The sequence below is a fragment of the Balaenoptera acutorostrata genome, chromosome 1 (genome assembly GCF_949987535.1).
Source record: "Balaenoptera acutorostrata chromosome 1, mBalAcu1.1, whole genome shotgun sequence".
Lineage (NCBI taxonomy): Eukaryota > Metazoa > Chordata > Mammalia > Artiodactyla > Balaenopteridae > Balaenoptera > Balaenoptera acutorostrata.
The window spans coordinates 108,742,643-108,761,639 of record NC_080064.1 but is presented as its reverse complement, the minus strand read 5'-3'; the positions used below and the strand labels follow the sequence as shown (position 1 = coordinate 108,761,639).

Genomic DNA, 18,997 nt, shown 5'->3' with positions numbered 1-18,997 from the left:
CCTGCCAAGGCAGGGGACACGGGGTCGAGCCCGGTTCCGGGAAGATCCCACATGCCGTGGAGCAACTAAGCCCGTGCACCCCAACTACTGAGCCTACGCTCTAGAGCCCGTGAGCCACAACTACTGAGCCCTCATGCCACAACTACTGACGCCTGCCCGCCTAGAGCCCGTGCTCCGCAACAAGAGAAGCCACCACAAGGAAGAGCAGCCCCCAATCACTGCAACTAGAGAGAGCCCTCGCCCAGCAACGAAGACCCAACGCAGCCAAAAACAAATACACAAAATCAATTTTAAAAATTTATAAAAATATATAAAAGTTGGGGGGGGGGTTGTTTTTTGTTTTTTTCCAGCAAAAAGCGTTTATTCAGGAATAGCGGAAGAATGGCAATTCAGGACAAGCAAGCTATAGCAAAAGCCATAGGCAAGTCCCACAAACAAAGGAGAGGAAGGAACCTTGTTTTACAGAGAGAGAGGAGGAAGCTGAGGGAGGCTGTTTTGAACCCAAGTCCACTGGAGAAAAGTGAAAGTTCAGGGTGATGACGGTTTCTCATTGCCAAGTTGCTGATTTCCTGCAGGAGATGCAACGAATATGTTTTTCTGTTGGGGCCTGTAATCGAGGATTCTTCCTGCTGATGCTTCTTCTGTTTGGGTTTGTAATTGACGATACTTCCTGTCTTTGAACTTGAGTGGTACCCCATGAGAGCTCCCACTTCTGGTATCCCGACTTCATCTGAGTGACGTTTCCCTTTATTCGTTTTCAAACCTGTCACAAGGAATTTTGAATTTTCTGTTTTAACCTATTTTAATGTTTTAGGAGACTTACTACATCAAAATATTATCATTACAACCTGTGGCCCTAGCAACTTTCAAGTGTTCAGTAGCTACATGTGGCTTGCACCTATCATATCGGAGAGCACAGGTCAAAGGTACAGCACAGCGAAAAGTACGATTTCTGGGCCACAGCATGTAACTGTGTATGTATGACCCTCAGTGGATGCTGCCAAATTTTTTTTCCAACCTGTGGAACTTTTTTATACCCTTTCCAGAAATGAATAAGAATTTCCAGTGCTCTCCATCCTGTCAACATTTGGTTTTGTTTGTCCTTTTTTTTTTAAAGTAAGCTTTATTGAGGTGTAATTTACATAGTAAAACCTGCCAACATTAGATTTTTCTACATTCTTTTCAATGATATCATTTCTTTGCCAAGCTGGATTCTGGTGCTTGCTGTGAGAGAAAGCAAGTGCCATGCAAAAAATGAATGTGTAACAAGAAGCAAGGAGGCGCTTTGAGAAGGTTTCAGAAGCCGTGCAGTGCTCAGCATTAAGGTTATGATTCTGACATGTCAGAGCAGTGAAAACACAAGCCACTCTACTGAACTTTTGTCAAGGGAACACATAAGAATAGCCACAGCACCAGCCACAAACCTACAAACTATAGAAATATATGTGAAGCCAGAAAACAACAGCATTCCCCAACGAAAGCACTGTTGTCGACCGACCTATCATGAAATCAGGACAAACGGGAAGGACAAAGACAGAGAGAATTTGCAGGCAACCAAAGATGATTCGTTAATTAAATCAATTTACTGTTAGTCAAAGGATTGAAGTTAACTCCAGATCTTGAACTTGTAATTTAAGCTGACGCATGTTGGAACATGGGAATGTTGGAATCATATATTGGTATATATGGAATCATATATTAGATGACGCCTAAAAATATTTACCAAAAATTGTAAGTGGAATAATTGAGTCGTCTGGTTTCTAGAATTACAAGTATTCATTCCTCTTTAAAGATATTAGTATATTTAATGTACTTGACTAGTATATTTAATATACTTCAACACATAAATTTAAATTTTTACTCGTTGAAAACTTATTGGATACGTTTGCTTATTTAACCAGTACAACCAGTACAGGAAATTTAGGAAGTCCAACGTAACTCAGATTTTCAAGCCAAAATAAAGCCAAGACTTACACAACAGTATATTATGCCACCATTATTTTCTACATCATAACATAATCTGAAAATATATATATAGTCGTTTTTAGACCAAAATTATGAAACCAATCTAATTTTTCTGAGTAACCTCGATAAAAGCACACGACATGACATAAACACTTTAAATGTCATGATATATAAAATGTATAAATTATTTAAATTGCTTAAAAGTATTAAGGGTCATCTTTGTAATCCATTTCATTTCGTTTCTCACTCTTGTTCCGAGTAATCAAGACCATTCATTTAATCTACAGCTAAATCTGTTATCGTTCCTTGTCACCAATTCCACAACAAAATTTTTCCTTATATAAATACCACATTGAAAGCATAAGTAGTAAAGCATTCTTCCCAGAAATTCTTAATTTTCTTATTTTAAATTTATACGAGTGATTATTACTTTCCTGAAATTAATTGGGGAACTGAGTTTTAATTAATTTAAGTTTTTAGAGGCCTACTTTGTCTATTCTCTCCCAAGGAAGAGAAAGTATATTGTTTTGCTTCTGAGAAGATATATTTAAAGGGAAAAAAATTCATCAAACTAGTGGGCATTATTTAAGGTGAAAGCAGAGGCAATGATATGTTTTAACAGCAACTGACAGTGAGGGAAACAAAATGAAATAAGTAAGCCACATTAGGTCCTTGAAGGAAGCTCATCAATGAAACTCGGAGTAATTCTGTGATATGCTTTTGAGTCTCCAGGGTATGTATCTGTGCATGAAGTCATTGCTCCTCCTCCATTTTTATTAAGGACCGAACGGGCTTACAGTTCTGGAAGGTTTAACTCTTGATTTGTAGGGTTGTCACAAGTGCTCATGTTGCTGACTTTGTTGCTTCTTTGTAATGCTATGTCTCTCCTCTGCTTTCTGTAGTCTGATTTCAGCCATCCCTGAAGGACATTTGTTTGAATTTTTTCAGTTATTTAGAACCTTGAGTATACCAATGAAAGAAAGCTGCCTATTCCGTGCTAAAAATTCAATATTCTTCCTGTATTAATCCCCCTTATTAATGTTGAGTTCCTTATGAGGGAACCATTGCATATTAAGATCGTCCTGACTGTAGCTACTACACTTTTGCAGTTATTGACAAGGGTTGACTGGGCCCACGTGGTTTTTAGCAAATAGTGGAAAGACAAGAGGTGGACAGCTTCTCACTGCTGCGGTGTCTCATACCAGGAAACACCAGAATCCTCAGGACAAGCATCAGACCAAAAAGACTCATGGTCCGGATTAGCTGTCATCTTCTACCTAACAGGGAATGGATCCCTGTCAACCGCCACCCAACAGGGATCATCCCCAGAAGTTCACTTCCTAAAATGAAAACCAGAATCCCGCACTGAGACGAGAAATTAGTGATGCACAAATGAGAGGGAGAGAGAGAGACAAAATCCGTGTCCAGTAACCACACAGTATGAAAAAGCCAAAATGCTCAATTGCTGCACATGAGATATAACAGAACAGAGCAAACACGAGCCAATAGCTCTAAGGGTCCAGGTCTGAAGCAGGAACTGGTGGGGGGCAGGATTCTGTTGGCTCCCACGAGGTGTCTTAGATGGGCTAATTGTTATCGTCACAGCCAAAAAACAAACAAAAAACGGTCAAGGAAAAACATAGAAACACTTATTCCCATGCGAATTCCCCATTTGATAGGAGGAAGGACAGGCATTAGATTGTTCGCATCAAATTAAAAGTATAACCAAAATGTATAAATAAAAGAGAAAAGGGGAGAAGGAAAAAACCTCTGGGATGAGCGAGATTCTTCTCTTTGGATAAGTTGCTTGGCAGGACGTTGTCAAAGACGTCACTCTGGGCAGTCTTCTCTGGACCCTGTTGACTAGGTCTGCAGAGAAAACCATTACAGTTATTGGGAGACTTTAAAAATATTGAATGTTGAGCTTTCGAACGTATGCAATAGAATATCTCTGTGTACTGCCCACAGTGTCCCCCTGTTGTCCTTCCCCTTAGTTATGTCGGGAGGGCACTGCTCCCTTTATTAGTTAGACTACCATAGAGAGATGTATAGAAAGGTTGCTGTGTTGGCAAGTAAATGAAGAAAGGGACATTGAAAGACTGGAAAATAAAATGGAATATGATTCAGTGCCACTTCTGTGGAGGGCAAACTTGAAGGATTTGCCAACATTAGAAGCATAGAAACACGAAAGGTAGCACTTGCACTTGCAGTTCTCTACGCTCTGGAAACACCTGCACGAGTGGTCAGAGGTGTGTGTACAATAATGATGGTTGCAGCCTATTCGTCATCGTGAAGCCATGAAACCAAATACTACACAACCATGGAAGAAATGCCTTTATCAAAAATAATGCAGAGGAGAATTATGATGATGAGTTCACCGATAACATCATTCATAGAAGAATTACTAACGTTCACAGCTGAAAAATTTGAGACACATAAAATAGAACTTTCTTGTCCAAGTCTGTAGACTTGGCAGAATAAAGACTATCCCACCAGACCGTGGCTTCCTCGATCTCTTTCAGAAGGCCGTAAGTTAGGCAAGTATAGAGTCCAATAGAGACGACAGACAATAGAGCTGGGAAGGGGAGTGTGGCCCAAGACTGGCAGCAGTCGTGAGGTGGCTAGGACCCCGAATGCAGTTCGGTAAACTTTGTGGGAGCAGATGTACAGGTGATAATCAGCATGGAACACCTGCAATGGTAATCAGCACAGAAAAAAACGCTGAATGGGTTCTAAAACCTCTCCCACCGTCCCTGGGTGGGCTCGAACCACCAACCTTTCGATTAACAGCCGAACGCGCTAACCCATTGCGCCACAGAGACAGCAGCACGCCCCCTTTCCTCGCCTCTCTATGGAGTAGACACTGACTAATTCCTAGGATGTGCCGCCTTTCTCGCAGGAAAACGGTACCAGTTCCAAAGCTTCGGAAAAACGGAAAGTTTAGAGCAGCCGATCCCACTGGACCTGAGACTGGGTCGACGTCAGGAAAAGACAACACTAAGCACTATTATCATAGGGCAGCCACCCATGCAGACAATTCTGACAAGCACTTGAGAATACACCCCCTCCCTTGGACGCATTTCCCATCTGGTCCTCTCATCCTCCCACTCACTCCAGGGAAGGATTCGTCACCTTTGTGTCCTGTCAGAACCCTTTACGCTCCGTGCAGGGCACAGAGATCCAGGCAACAGCCAAGGGGCAGCTGCACTTCCCAGAAGGGCCTTTCGCGAGGTAGGCGGTTCCAGCGCTCAGGCTGACCCAAGACCCCACTGCCCGCCAAGGCAACCGGGAAGGAGACCGGAGGGCAGCCGGCCCGGGGGGATTCCTACTAGCACAGAACGTGCCTGGCCTGCGCTTCGGGGGGAGCGGAATAAAACTCCTCTTGAAGCTTCTCTACAGCCTGAAGAGAACGGATTTCAGGTTCCTGAAAGGGCCAGGGGGCCTCCTCGCGAGGACAGAGGCTCCCCCTGGTCTTGGAGGACAAGTCCCGCAGAAGCTGCCTTTGAGAGACACGCCAAACGAAAGGAGCAATCTTGAGTGGAGAGGTCTGCAAGGAACTCTCAAGTGGTGTCGCCATTCTTACGTACGGAGAGAGAGTGAGAAACCCAACGTGGGAAAATGTTTACTGTGCACTTACGTACAGAATATACGATGTTATTCCTCTTGCAACTTTCTTGTATGTTTCCAAGGGCTTTGGTTGTGGTTCTTAATGAATGTTTGGAACTCGAGTCTCCGATTCTCTTGGGATGAAAACGCGGTAAATAAGACTTCGGGTTTGTAACATGCAGGGGGAAAAGAGCCGAGGCGAGAGCCGGCCAGCCCAGGCTGTTCATTACATCTCACGTCCTCCAGCCTGCGCGATGTCAAGGACCCTGAGGCCGGGACTCGCCGGCATTTGGGGACTCAGTGCAGAAGCTCGTCTGCATCTGAACCTTGAAGCAAAACACAGCTCTGGTCGGGGCAGGAAGAGGAAGACGCCTGCCAGTGGAGACGCTGAAGGGGAAAAAGAAGAAAAACATTTTTGCAGAGGCTTCCCTGACCGGGAATCGAACCCGGGCCGCAGCGGTGAAAGCGCCGAATCCTAGCCACTAGACCACCAGGGAACCATTGAGGAGCCCCGACGTAGCGTCTCCACGTGAAAATTGTAGAAGTCAAGACTAAACTTCAGAGACCCGGAGAGCAGGAACGGAGATTTCCCAGAAGCCCAGGGCTGAATGCAGCTGTGCAAGGCTCCCAGCCCTTGCCCGGCTGCTCATCACCCTTCACCTCTCCAGTCTTGGGCGACGCCTTGGGCCCTGAGACAGGACACAAGGTCCGTCCTGGTCTAGCTTCAGCGCTGTGTGCTGCCGAGCCAAGGTCCTGCTCTCTTCCTGAACCTCGCTTTTCCCTTGAGTCAGCTGCCGACTGGGATGTCAGCAGGTGATGGGCGGATCCGTCCACTTCCTGATCTCTGCCCTGGCTCTGGGGGCTCTCCTGGAGACGGCACCGCTACGGGCTCCTTCCCCTCCGCGACCGGCTCAATTCGTGGAGCCTGACATTGTTCATTTCCGTGTCTTTGGCTCGGGTCCCCGGTGCACAGTCGGGTTCGGTCTCTTTTGTGGCGTCACGCAGATCAAACTGTTGCGTAGGTGTGCCGAGGTGGGGGAAAGCCAAGTGTGCCTCACTGGGATGAACTCCTCGGTTTTCAGAGACATAACTCGTGTGAACATGTGGAAGAGGTTTAGGCGCCTGCTTAGTAGGTGAGGGGATTTCCGGATGTAAAACTGACCCGAAGTCAGCCTTGTCCTTTGCCCACTTGGATTAGCTGGCTGTGGCCTGCGCTCCGCGGTGCCTCAGAGCAGAGAAAGGAGGGCGGGTTCCTGGTGCTGAGCAGGCTCTCAGGCAGTAAGGGAACTCCTGGCCTGTACCTTGGGGATGGAAACTGAGGCTGCGCCCGCCGCCTCAGCCCCTGCCTTTCGCCCGTTTTGGTTTTTGGAATGGGAAGGTAAAAACTTCAGAAAGGAAGGACGTTTGTTTCCGCCCGGTTTCGAACCGGGGACCTTTCGCGTGTGAGGCGAACGTGATAACCGCTACACTACGGAAACACGGCGGGTGCTGCCGCCTAGTGGCACATCCCTGAAATCCGTAGGTCCTGCCACCACTCTCCTAGTCGCCAACTTTTTAAACTGCAGAATGAACCTTGAAGCCCCGAGATCTCTCAGGCAAGCAGACTGCGGCTTCCGAGAGGCCCTGCTTTCAGGGTTCCTCGCCTGGCCCGAAGGGAGGACCCCCGAGCCTCCCACAGTCGGCCTTCGGGCTCCCGCACCGACCGCAGAGTCCTCGGATCCACGGCTATGCCCCCGAGTGCAGGGGTCGCCCCCGCTGCTGACTCCTCAGCTCCCAGAAGCCGCGGGAGCCGGGGGTTCGGGCAAGTGCCCTTTGGGCCTAAGGGGAAAAGGTAGAGAATTCGGTTCATTCCAGTGAGCTTCTCTCTCTCTGGAGCGGATCCTGTGGGTCCTAGCTGCATGTCCCCAAAGCCTTCAAACAGAATTCCTTTCATCCAGACTGGATTGAGTCGTCTTCAGGGTGAATGCTAGCTTGCTACAAACACTCCGTCATACCTGAAGGAGGAAATCTACAACTCCCAGGTAAATTCTATTTTCTTCCTTTGATTTCTTCAAACAACAACAGCCAAAAAGACAGGTCACTGGTACATACTTGCACTTTTCTTATAATACGTAAGGTATGTCTGACTATCTATGAAAAGCTCTTGCTATAGAAACATGTGCAAGAGATTGTCTACCATGAGCTAAACGATCGTCATGCCTGCCCAAGGTCCAAGAATCTGATGAAGCTGGATCCAGTCCCCCACTGCCTTTAGATCACCAGTTCGATCACCATCCAAAGCAACCAATTTCCCAGATGCAGGTCACTAATATGAGGGAGAAGAGGTCAGCTAAACATGTAAACAATCGCAGTTTGTTCTGGGGAATGTTGAAAGTCAGCAGTGGTACAGTTAGAAGGGGAAATAAAAGACTTCATAATAACGATAATACCAGCTTTCTCGAGCTTTACTCAGTGACCAGCACTGTTCCTCAGTGCTTTACTGTGGAATCACTTACTAAGTCCACATAACAACCCTGGAAGATAGCGTAGGACTTTACCACCCCTTGTTGCAGATGAGAACACTGAGGCGCTGAAAAGCTGAGCTAACCTTTCCAGGGTCTCACCCCCCCCCCACCCCACCCCGTGACAGTGAGAGCCAGCACTCAGACCCAAGCAGTTTGCCTCCAGAGCCCCTCCCCTTGGCCACCATGCTCACGGGTAACTGAGAAAACTTCACTGAGATTTGCATCCCTTCCTTGTTCAACCTCCAATATATCAAAAGGAAGAGAAGATTGAAAGGTAGGCCTACAAACCTCCCCAAACTCATTAATGAAATGAAGAGGAAGAGGAGAAAGAGTAAACAGGACCACTGGAGAAGCAACGACGTTAGACGCAGAGAGAATGACGATGCGTTTGTTAAACACATACTAACTGGAAACTGTCTCTTTAAAGACTAAGAAGGACCTATCTTCCAACCATTGAAGGCCTAAACTTTCCCGTTCCATGGCAGTCTCCACCCAAGAATAGATTTCAAAGCTACCAACATAGTGTATACACATGTGAATATGAAAATCATACTTCAACATTAGTAGTAAAGAGATTATTTTTGAATTTAAAAAAATATTTTTAATACAGCAGGCTCTTAATTGTTATTATATATATATTCGTGTATATATGTCAATCCCAATCTCCCAACGCATCCCACCACCACCAACCCCTCTGCCGCTTTTCCCCCCCGTTGGGGTCCATATGTTTGTTCTCTACATCTGTGTCTCTCTTTCTGCCCTGCAAACCGGGTCATCTGAACCATTTTCCTAGGTTCCACATATATGCGTTAATATACGATATTTGTTTTTCTCTTTCTGACTTACTTCAAGTAGTAAAGAGATTTTGAATGAGTTAGCTCACCTGGTTACTAATAAAAATGGGAAACAGTTATTAGGATGTTGTCATTAAACAAAGGCAGGATTTATAAAAAAGCCAGAAAAGAGAAGAGAGGAAACACAGACACACACACACACACACACACACACACACACACTGACACACACACACAAAGCCTGAGAAAGGGGAGTTTTCCCTTTCCTGGAGGGACAGATAGCTGAAAGCCATCAAACAGCTAATCAGGAGGGTTTAATCTAGTGAAGTTCCGAGCTAATCAGGTAAACGCTTTTGGCTATATGTGGATGCTCAAAAATTCTTGAGAGTTTAGTGGTGAAATGCATGTGGCGGCTATTCTTTGTGTACTACCTGCCAGTGTCCCCCTTTGGCACCTGTGAGTTAATTAAGCCTAATTGAACTACTTTCCTCATCAGAATTGCTCAATTTCATATACCACCCCCCTTCCTTGACTCATATTTATTCTTAAAAGAGCAAATTTGGTCATGAACACTTGGTTCTCTCTTTGACACAGTATTAACAATGGAATGTCAGCTTAAGGTAATGGTTGTGAGCAGCATATGCATAAGTAGTCAGATATCCGATAGTGAAGGGAAGCCAAAAATCTGAGGACAGCACAAATATCACAGTAACTACTTTGAACTTGCTTTCCCTCCTAGCCCAGGACAAAGCAGAAGAAAAAGTAGCAGCATCACTTTAACAATAAACAAGTGGCATTAAACTTTAAAACAATGAGGCATAATATGCATAAAGTACAAAGAGTGTACACTTCCCAAACCATCACCAGTGTACACCAACCTGAATAACTTTTGAAGCAACCTAAATAACTAAGGTATGCAAAATTACCAGACCACAGAAGGCTTCCTCATGACTCTTCCCATGCAAGAGCTCAGAGTAATCACACACATACCCCTCCCAACCTCTCTGCCTGTTACTTTCACATAAATTGAATCACAGGGCATGCACTGGGTTTGGGGGCATGGAGGGGCATGGGTCTGACTTCTTTCACTCAACATTATGTCTATGAAATTTAACCCTATTTTTCACGTAGTTCTTTGTCTCTGTGTGTATGCCTTGTAAGAATATAACTCCACGTAGTTTTGAACTGTTGGACAGTTCAGTTGTTTCCAGTTGAGGATATTCTGAAATGGTACGAACATTTTTTTATGACTTTTGGGGGACATACACATTTTTCTAGAGCACCCCATTCCAAGAGAATAATGCCAGTGTTGACTTTCAAGATAATACTTTTGGGGGCTTCCATGGTTGCGCATTGGTTAAGAATGCGCCTGCCAAGGCAGAGGACACAGGGTCGAGCCCTGTTCCGGGAAGATCCCACATGCTGTGGAGCAACTAAGCCCGTGCACCCCAACTACTGAGCCTATGCTCTAGAGCCCGTGAGCCACAACTACTGAGCCCTCATGCCACAACTACTGACCCCTGCCGGCCTAGAGCCCGTGCTCCACAAAAAGAGAAGCCACCACAATGAAGAGTAGCCCCCAATCACTGCACCTAGAGAAAGCCCTCGCCCAGCAACGAAGACCCAACGCAGCCAAAAACAAATACACAAAATAAATTTTAAAAATTTATAAAAATAAAAATATATAAAAGTCGGTTTTGTTTCTTTTTTTCCAGCAGAAAGTGTTTATTCAGGAATAGCGGAAGAATTGCAACTGAGGACAAGCAAGCAATAGCAAAAGCCATAGGCTAGTCCCACAAACAAAGGAGAGGAAGGAACCTGACTTTACAGAGAAAGAGGAGGAAGCTGAGGGAGGTTGTTTTGAACCCAAGTCCATTGGAGAAAAGTGAAAGTTCAGGGTGATGACGGTTTCTCATTGCCAAGTTGCTGATTTCTTGCAGGAGATGCAACGTGCATGTCTTTCTGTTGGGGCCTGTAATTGAAGATTCCTTTCTGTTGATGCTTCTTCTTTTTCGGTATGTAATTGACGATACTTCTTGTCTTTGAACTTGAGTGGTACCCCATGAGAGCTCCCACTTCTGGTCTCCCGACTTCATGTTAGTGACGTTTCCCTTTATTCGTTTTCAAACCTGTCACAAGGAATTTTGAATTTTCTATTTTAATCTATTTTAATGTTTTAGGAGACTTATTACATCAAAATATTATCATTACAACCTGTGGCGCTAGCAATTTTCAAGTGTTCAGTAGCTACATGTGGCTTGCACCTATCATATTGGAGAGCACAGGTCAAAGGTATAGCACAGCTAAAAGTACGATCTCTGGGCCACAGCATGTAACTGTGTATGTATGACCCTCAGTGGATGCTGCCAATTTTTTTTCCAACCTGTGGAACTTTTTTATACCTTTTCCAGAAATGGGTAAGAATCTCCAGTGCTCTCCATCCTGTCAACATTGGGTTTTGTTTGTCCTTTTTTGTTAAAAATGTAAGCTTTATTGAGGTGTAATTTTCATAATAAAATCTGCCAACATTAGATTCTTCTACTTTCTTTTCAATGATATCATTTCTTTGCCAAGCTGGATTTTGGTGCTTGCTGTGATAAAAAGCAAGTGCCATGCAAAAAATGAATGTGTAACAGGAAGCCAGGAGGCGCTCTGAGAAGGTTTCAGAAGCCGTGCAGTGCGCAGCATTAAGGTTATGATTCTGACGTGTCAGAGCAGTGAAAACACAAGCCACTCTACTGAACTTTTGTCAAGGGAACACATAAGAATAGCCACAGCACCAGCCACAAACCTACAAACTATAGAAATATATGTGAACCCAGAAAACAACAGCATTCTCCAACGAAAGCACTGTTGTCAACCGACCTATCATGAAATCAGGGCAAACGGGAAGGACAAAGACAGAGAGAATTTGCAGGCAACCAAAGATAATTCGTTAATTAAACCAATTTAATGTTAGTCAAAGGATTGAAGTTAACTCTAGATCTTGAACTTGTAATTTAAGCTGACGCATGTTGGAACATGGGAATGTTGGAATCATATATTGGTATATATGGAATCATATATTAGATGACGCCTAAACATATTTACCAAAAATTGTAAGTGGAATAATTGAGTCGTCTGGTTTCTAGAAGTACAAGTATTCATTTCTCTTTGAAGATATTAGTATATTTAGTGTACTTGACAAGTATATTTAATATACTTCAACACATAAATTTAAATTTTTAGAAGTTGAAATACTTCGTGGATATGTTTGCTTATTTGACTAGTACAACCAGTATAGGAAATTTAGGAAGTCCAACTTAACTCAGATTTTCAAGGCAAAATTAAGCCAAGACTTATATACTAGAATGCTATACCATCATTATTTTCTATATTACAAGGTAATCTGAAATATATATATATATATTCAGTCATTTCTAGAGCAAAATTATTAAGCCAATCCAATTTTACTGAGTCGCCTCAAAAAAAAAAAAAAAAACACAACATGACAGAAACATTTTAAATGCCATTATATATCCAAAGTATAAATTATTTAAATTTCTTAAAAGTATTAAGATTCATCTTTGTTATCAATATCCTTTCTTGTTTATCGTTGTTGTTCCAAGTAATCAAGACCGTTAATTTAATCTATAGCTAAATCTGTTATTGTTACTTGTCACCAATTCAACAACAAAATTTTTCCTTATATAGATACCACATTGAAAGCATAAGTAGTAAAGCAATTGTCCCAGAAATTCTTAATCTCCTTATTGTAGATTTATACAAGTTATTATTACTTTCCTGAAGTTAACTGGGGAAGTGACTCCTTTAAATTGTTAGAGACCTAATTTGTCCATTCTCTCCAGAGGAAGAGAAAATACATTGATTTCTTTCTGAAAAAATAGATTTAAAAGGGAAAAGAAGCCATCAAACGAGTGGACATTATTTAAAGTGAAAGCAGAGGCAATGATATGTATTAACAACACTTGCCAGTGAGGGAAACAAAGTGAAATAATTAAGCAACATTTAGGTCTTCGGAGGACCCTCATTGCTGAAAGTGATACGCTTTTGAGTCTCCAGGGTATATACCTGTGCATGAAGTTATTGCTCCTCATCCATTTTTATTAAGGACCGAACGGGCTTACAGTTCTGGAAGGTTTAAATGTTGATTTGTACGGTTGTCACAAGTGCTCATGTTGCTGACTTTGTTGCTTGTTTGTAATGATATAAATGTCTTTCCTCTGCTTTCTGTAGTCTGATTTAAGCAATCCCTAAGGGACATTGGTTTGAATTTTTTTAGTTATTTAGAAACTTGAGTATACCAGTGAAAGAAAGCTGCCTATTCCCTGCTAAAAATTCAATATTCTTCCTGTATAATCCCCCTTATTAATGTTGAGTTCCTTATGAGGGAACCATTGCATATTAAGATCGTCCTGATTGTAGCTACTACACTTTTGCAGTTATTGACAAGGGTTGACTGGGCCCACGTGGTTTTTAGCAAATAGTGGAAAGACAAGAGGTGGACAGCTTCTCACTGCTGCGGTGTCTCATACAAGGAAACACCAGAATCCTCAGGACAAGCATCAGACCAAAAAGACTCATGGTCCGGATTAGCTGTCATCTTCTACCTAACAGGGAATGGATCCCTGTCAACCGCCACCCAACAGGGATTATCCCCAGAAGTTCACTTCCTAAAATGAAAACCAGAATCCCGCACTGAGACGAGAAATTAGTGATGCACAAATGAGAGGGAGAGAGAGAGAGAGAGAGAAAATACCTGTCCAGTAACCACACGGTATGAAAAAGAACCACACGGTTCAATCTCACATGAGATTGAACAGAACAGAGCAAACACGAGCCAATAGCTCTAAGGGTCCAGGTCTGAAGCAGGAACCTGTGGTGGGCAGGATTCTGTTGGCTCCCACGAGGTGTCTTAGATGGGCTAATGTTTATAGTCACAGTCACAAAACAGACAGACAAAAAAAACAAACAAAAAAGTGTCAAGGAATAACATAGAGACACTTATGCCCATGCGAATTCCCCATTTGATAGGAGGAAGGACAGGACAGGCATTAGATTGTTTGCATCAAATTAAAAGTATAACCAAAACGTATAAATAGAAGAGGAAAGGGGAGAAGGAAAAAAACCTCTGGGATCAGCGAGATTCTTCTCTTTGGATAAGTTGCTTGGCAGGACATTGTCAAAGAGGTCACTCTGGGCAGTCTTCTCTGGACCCTGTTGACTAGGTCAGCAGAGAAAACCATTACAGTTATTGGGAGACTTTAAAAATATTGAATGTTGAGCTTTCGAACGTATGCAATAGAGTATCTCTGTGTACTGCCCACAGTGTCCCCCTGTTGTCCTTCCCCTTAGTTATGTCGGGAGGGCACTGCTCCCTTTATTAGTTAGACTATCATAGAGAGATGTATAGAAAGATTGCTGTGTTGGCAAGTAAGTGAAGAAAGGGACATTGAAAGACTGGAAAATAAAATGGAATATGATTCAGTGCCACTTCTGTGGAGGGCAAACTTGAAGGATTTACCAACATTAGAAGCACAGAAACACTAAAGGTAGCACTTGCACTTGCAGTTCTCTACGCTCTGGAAACACCTGCACGAGTGGTCAGAGGTGTGTGTACAATAATGATGGTTGCAGCCTATTCGTCATCGTGAAGCCATGAAACCAAATACTACACAACCATGCAAGAAATGCCTTTGTCAGAAACAATGCAGAGGAGAATTATGATGATGAGCTCACTGATAACATCATTCACAGAACGAGTACTAACGTTCACAGATGACAACTTTGAGGCACATAAAAAACAACTTTCTTGTTCAAGTCTATAGACTTTGGCAGAATAAAGACTTTATCCCACCAGACTGTGGATTCCTCGGTCTCTTTCAGAAGGTCGTGAGTTAGGCGAGTATGGAGTCCAGTAGAGACGATAGACAATAGAGCTGGGAAGGCGGGGTGGCCCGAGACTGGCAGCAGTCGTGAGGTGGATAGGACCCCGAATGCAGTTCGGTAAAGTTTGTGTGAGCCGATGTACAGGTAATAATCAGCATGGAACACCTGGAATGGTATTCAGCACGGAAAGTCCTGAATGGGTTCTGAAAAAAAAACAAAAGTCGAACAAAACTCCCCCACCGTCCCTGGGTGGGCTCGAACCACCAACCTTTCGGTTAACAGCCGAACGCGCTAACCGATTGCGCCACAGAGACAACAGTGCGCGTCTTTTCTGGACTCTCTTTGCAGTAGACACTTACTAATTCCCAGGGTGTGCCGCCTGCCCCGCAGGAGCACCGTGCCAGTTCCAAAGCCTCGGAAAAACGGAACGTTTAGAGCGATGAATGATGTTCTTTATCCTGTTTGAAACTGGTGCCTTAGGTGCCTTATCCGAAACCAAAAGGGCAGCAGAATGGCCTGACCCCGCCTTGCCCCTTACCCGCCTCAGATGCCAGCGCCCCCGGAGACACCCGGAGCCCGGGCCGGGACCCTCCGGGCCTGAACCCAATGGGGTCCAAGGATAGCTGAACACCCGGTGGGCATCCATGACGGCTCTTCCGGTTTCCTCGCCGACACCCATTGAATGAGAGTTTGCCCACCCTTCCGAGAGGCCTCCGGGGGCCGGTGTGGTGCTTTGGTTTCCTGTGTCCATCACGCGATTTCCACAACGGCAGCGGTCGCCGTGATGGTCGCCCCTGCGTCCCCACGCCCAGAACAGGGTCTGGCACTCACCAGGACGCTCTTAGCACTTGGATGAATACATTGTCGTCTTTAGCCCTTGGTCCCATGAAGACCCCTGAGAATGGAAATAAGGAAACGTTTTCGAAGTGAACATTTCTTTTCTAAAAGCCTTTATTCTGGTTATTTGATTTCGCAGCATCCCGTGGGGCGGGCAACGGAAAGGCCTACAGGTCCCCGTCTGCGCGGTGCAGCTCCCCGCGCCCAGCTGAGCAGGCTGCGTTCTGTGGGGTCGATCCTGGGAGCGGGGAACCGGCGGGAAGCGAAAAAACACGGGGGAAGGCGGGTTTGGGGACGTGGGCATTGAGATCTCCCACGAGGCTGGTGCGGGGATCCCAGATCTCATGAGCCTTGTTTCTGTCAGAGAGTGGGGAAGGAGGGAAAGAGAGAGTGGGGAAGGAGGGAAAGAGCTGGCGTCGGAGAGAAAGCGGGAGGCAAGAGGAGAGGGAGGGAAGGAGGGAGGAAGGGGAAGGGAGGGGAAGAATAAACGAATTTGTGCTTCCACCCCTCCCTCGCTCCCTCTCTTGCCGTCTCTCTCCTTCTTGCTCTTCTTCCCACCCCTCCAGCTGAGAAATCCTGATACACCCACATCTGAGAAGAAAGACCCAACTCATCTGTGCTCTCGGGCGCACAAGCTCTGGGTTGTAAAAATGGTTCCGCCCTTGCGTGGCCTTGAACAAATAAAGTTTCTGTGCCTCCCTTCTTTCTTCTGTAAAATGGGACCAATGAGAGCATTCTACTTCATTCTGTTGTTGCCTGGGTTTAGTAACTGCTGGGTCAATAACGTCACAAGCAGTGAAATCATAAATACTATGGTCATGATCCTCTGACTCTTTTGACAGCCCCTACCCTTATTTATTTCACCTTAAATTAGTTTGCTTCTTCTAGAAATTTCTGTAAACGGCATCAAAGCATGGGCTCCTGTGATTGCTCTTCCGGTTTGCTCCGCTGTCGCCGGCCCGCCCTTCATCGCCAGTTCTCTGCTTGCGGGACCGGGACCGACGCGCGGGCTGGAGGAAACGGGAAGAACCTGCGGCGGTGAGAAAATGAGCGTTTGCCCACCCTTTGGAGAGGCCTCTGGGGCCGGTGGGATCCTCCGCTTCTTTCTTCGGTTTCCTGCGTCCATCAGGGGAGCTCCACCAGGGCAGGGGTCTGGTGATGGTCGCTCTTGCGTCGCCTCGCCGAGAGCAACTTGAGCGCCGCCTCACTCAGTCTCCCAAAGACCCGCAAAGAGTCCTGACCAGAGAGAAAGGCATTCGTGCTTCTCGCGATGGTGGAAAATATTCCCACATCTTCCTCGCAGACTGTGGAAACCTCCCAGACTGTGCGATGTCTGGTGGCATTCTTCACGTGCCAAGGAAGGAGGAGCGCTAGCGACAGAAGAAGGCGGCGGCGCGGAAGGACAGGACGGATCGGAAGGTGAAGGGGCGGCGCGAGGGGGTGAGGAGGCAGCGAGCGAGGAACGAGGGGAGAGGAGAGCGAGGGAGAGCAATAGAAAGGGAGGGGGGAGGGGGCGAGGGGGAGGGAGAGGGGAGAGGCCTTGGAGGAGCGGGAGGAGGTGGAGGAGGAAGAAGAGTTACATTCCCAGGGTAGTTCTGCTCACTGGCCGCCGACACACGGCAGCTCCCACCATCACCACATCCCCACCTCTCACCTTGGGCTCTCAGTCCCAACACGCACGCTTTGGTCCCTCAAAGACCGCCCCTCCACCCGTCGCGGTTCTACCCTCATTGGATTTCTCTGCCCCTTGTCAGAGCCCGGCTCTCCGGGTCTCCCGGCCATTCTGTGATCCCTCAACGTCCTTTCCACGGATTTCTTTTCTTCCTGTATCAGCCAGAGTCCCCTTCTGGTCCTTGCACTCATAAACCTTGACTGATCCTGAAGTTCTCCTGGAGGAGCGCTTCGTGTTGTTTGTTGCCGCTCAACTTCTCGATTTTCCAGAAGGAAGTCTCATCTTCTCCTCAGCCCGGTGCTGTGAACTTCCTCCTGGTAACAAGGGCCTCCTTCCCCCTTGAGTCAACTCTTGTCCAGTCCCTGGGACGTCTCTCAGCAACACTGGGCATCTTTCTGACTCTGTTTATTGGCCGACAGCTTTTATGTTTGAATGCGAATTTTTCTGTTCTGTGTATTGGATAAGGGAAGAAATGACTTTGGGAGAAAATGAAGAAGTAAAGGGGAAATGAAATAACGCAGATTATTATTTTGAGACATAATGTGGACTTATACCTATTACACATGTAAATATTTAGTGTGGTGGTATTTTGTGTACATAAATACTGTAGACACTGTCAGACAACTTGGATACACATGCTCTATGACCCAGCAATGAGTGCTCTTGGGTACCCGGATATGTGTACACTTTTTTTAAGCCGTGCAATTCCTGGGTCATGACATATTAAGAAATTGGAATGAAACTGACTTGACCAAGCTCTGAGGAAAGAGTCTGTGACTGCCGAAGTGTCAGAGCCCTGCCTTGTGGTCTCCACAGCATGTCGTTGACTTTGAGTCACCCCAGGTGAGCATGGCCTGGTTTGTCTCAGTGTTTGGTGTAAACGTTAATTTTTACTTGCACTGTAAATCTAACAAATCTACATTGGTTGTAAGAAAAACTTAGCCCCCCTTCATCAGAAGTGTATGAAGAAGAAAAGGAGAGGTGTGGGAAGCGTGCAGTCTTAGCCGGAGGTAACTCCTGGAGGAGACAGTATGTCTCTCACAAAAAGCAAAGCCCTTACCTTGGAATGCACTCTTTTTCCCAGGCCTGAGGAATGTAAAAGAGATGAGCAAAGCTATCTCAAGCCGGGAGACCTCAGGGAACTGAGAGTCCTGGTTGTTCCTTATGGCTGGGGGCTGTGAGTGAGCCTGGTTAAGGGAAGATAATGTTCAAGGATAGTTGTTGTAAACTTGTTGACGTCCATGGTGGTGACTGAACTGAGATGATAAGCAATTCCATGGGATTATTGTCTAATAAGGAGTTCCTCTTCTGTCTATATAAGATTCAGTCAATTCTAAATAACGTGCCTAGCAACCATCAGTTGTCTTGGTCCTTCTGACCCCATACTCGAGGTGCTATTCAGTCCCTTGCCCCTCTCCGTCGGGACCTGGAAGACCCCCTGCGGTGGCTGGACCGTCGCAGAGAGGTCTCCTGCCTCCCATTCCCACTCCACTGCTGACACACTTTATATATTACACATAGGAGGTGGTGGCAGCTTTGGAGTGTCATCGGTGCTGTGTAGCCAAGGGACCCAGGAAGTCCCAAGTCCTGCCCTGACAATCGTCTGCCCTCTCTGGGCTATGGGAAAAGTGTGAAGGCAAAGAAAAGGAAAGTAACACTATTATTTGCAGAAATTTTACCTCAGGATGGGACACTCTGGCAAACTGAGGCAGAATATGTGGTTTATGATG

The 18,997-nt window shown here is 45.5% G+C and overlaps 1 long non-coding RNA gene and 3 other non-coding genes across 4 annotated transcripts; all 4 read right to left on the bottom strand.

Annotated features, from left to right (window-relative positions):
• Positions 1 to 337: 337 nt before the first annotated feature.
• On the bottom strand, positions 338 to 7,037 carry LOC130707306 (uncharacterized). Its single transcript, XR_009007213.1, has 3 exons — positions 5,607 to 7,037; positions 3,734 to 3,834; positions 338 to 763 (listed from the first exon to the last, which is right to left on the bottom strand). It is a non-coding gene; the product is annotated as an uncharacterized LOC130707306 (long non-coding RNA).
• TRNAN-GUU (transfer RNA asparagine (anticodon GUU)) lies at positions 4,714 to 4,787 on the bottom strand. Its single transcript has one exon. It is a non-coding gene; the product is annotated as a tRNA-Asn (tRNA).
• Positions 6,977 to 7,049, bottom strand: TRNAV-CAC (transfer RNA valine (anticodon CAC)). The gene has a single exon. It is a non-coding gene; the product is annotated as a tRNA-Val (tRNA).
• A 7,949-nt stretch (positions 7,050 to 14,998) lies between these two features.
• Positions 14,999 to 15,072, bottom strand: TRNAN-GUU (transfer RNA asparagine (anticodon GUU)). The gene has a single exon. It is a non-coding gene; the product is annotated as a tRNA-Asn (tRNA).
• Between the last annotated feature and the right edge of the window lie 3,925 nt (positions 15,073 to 18,997).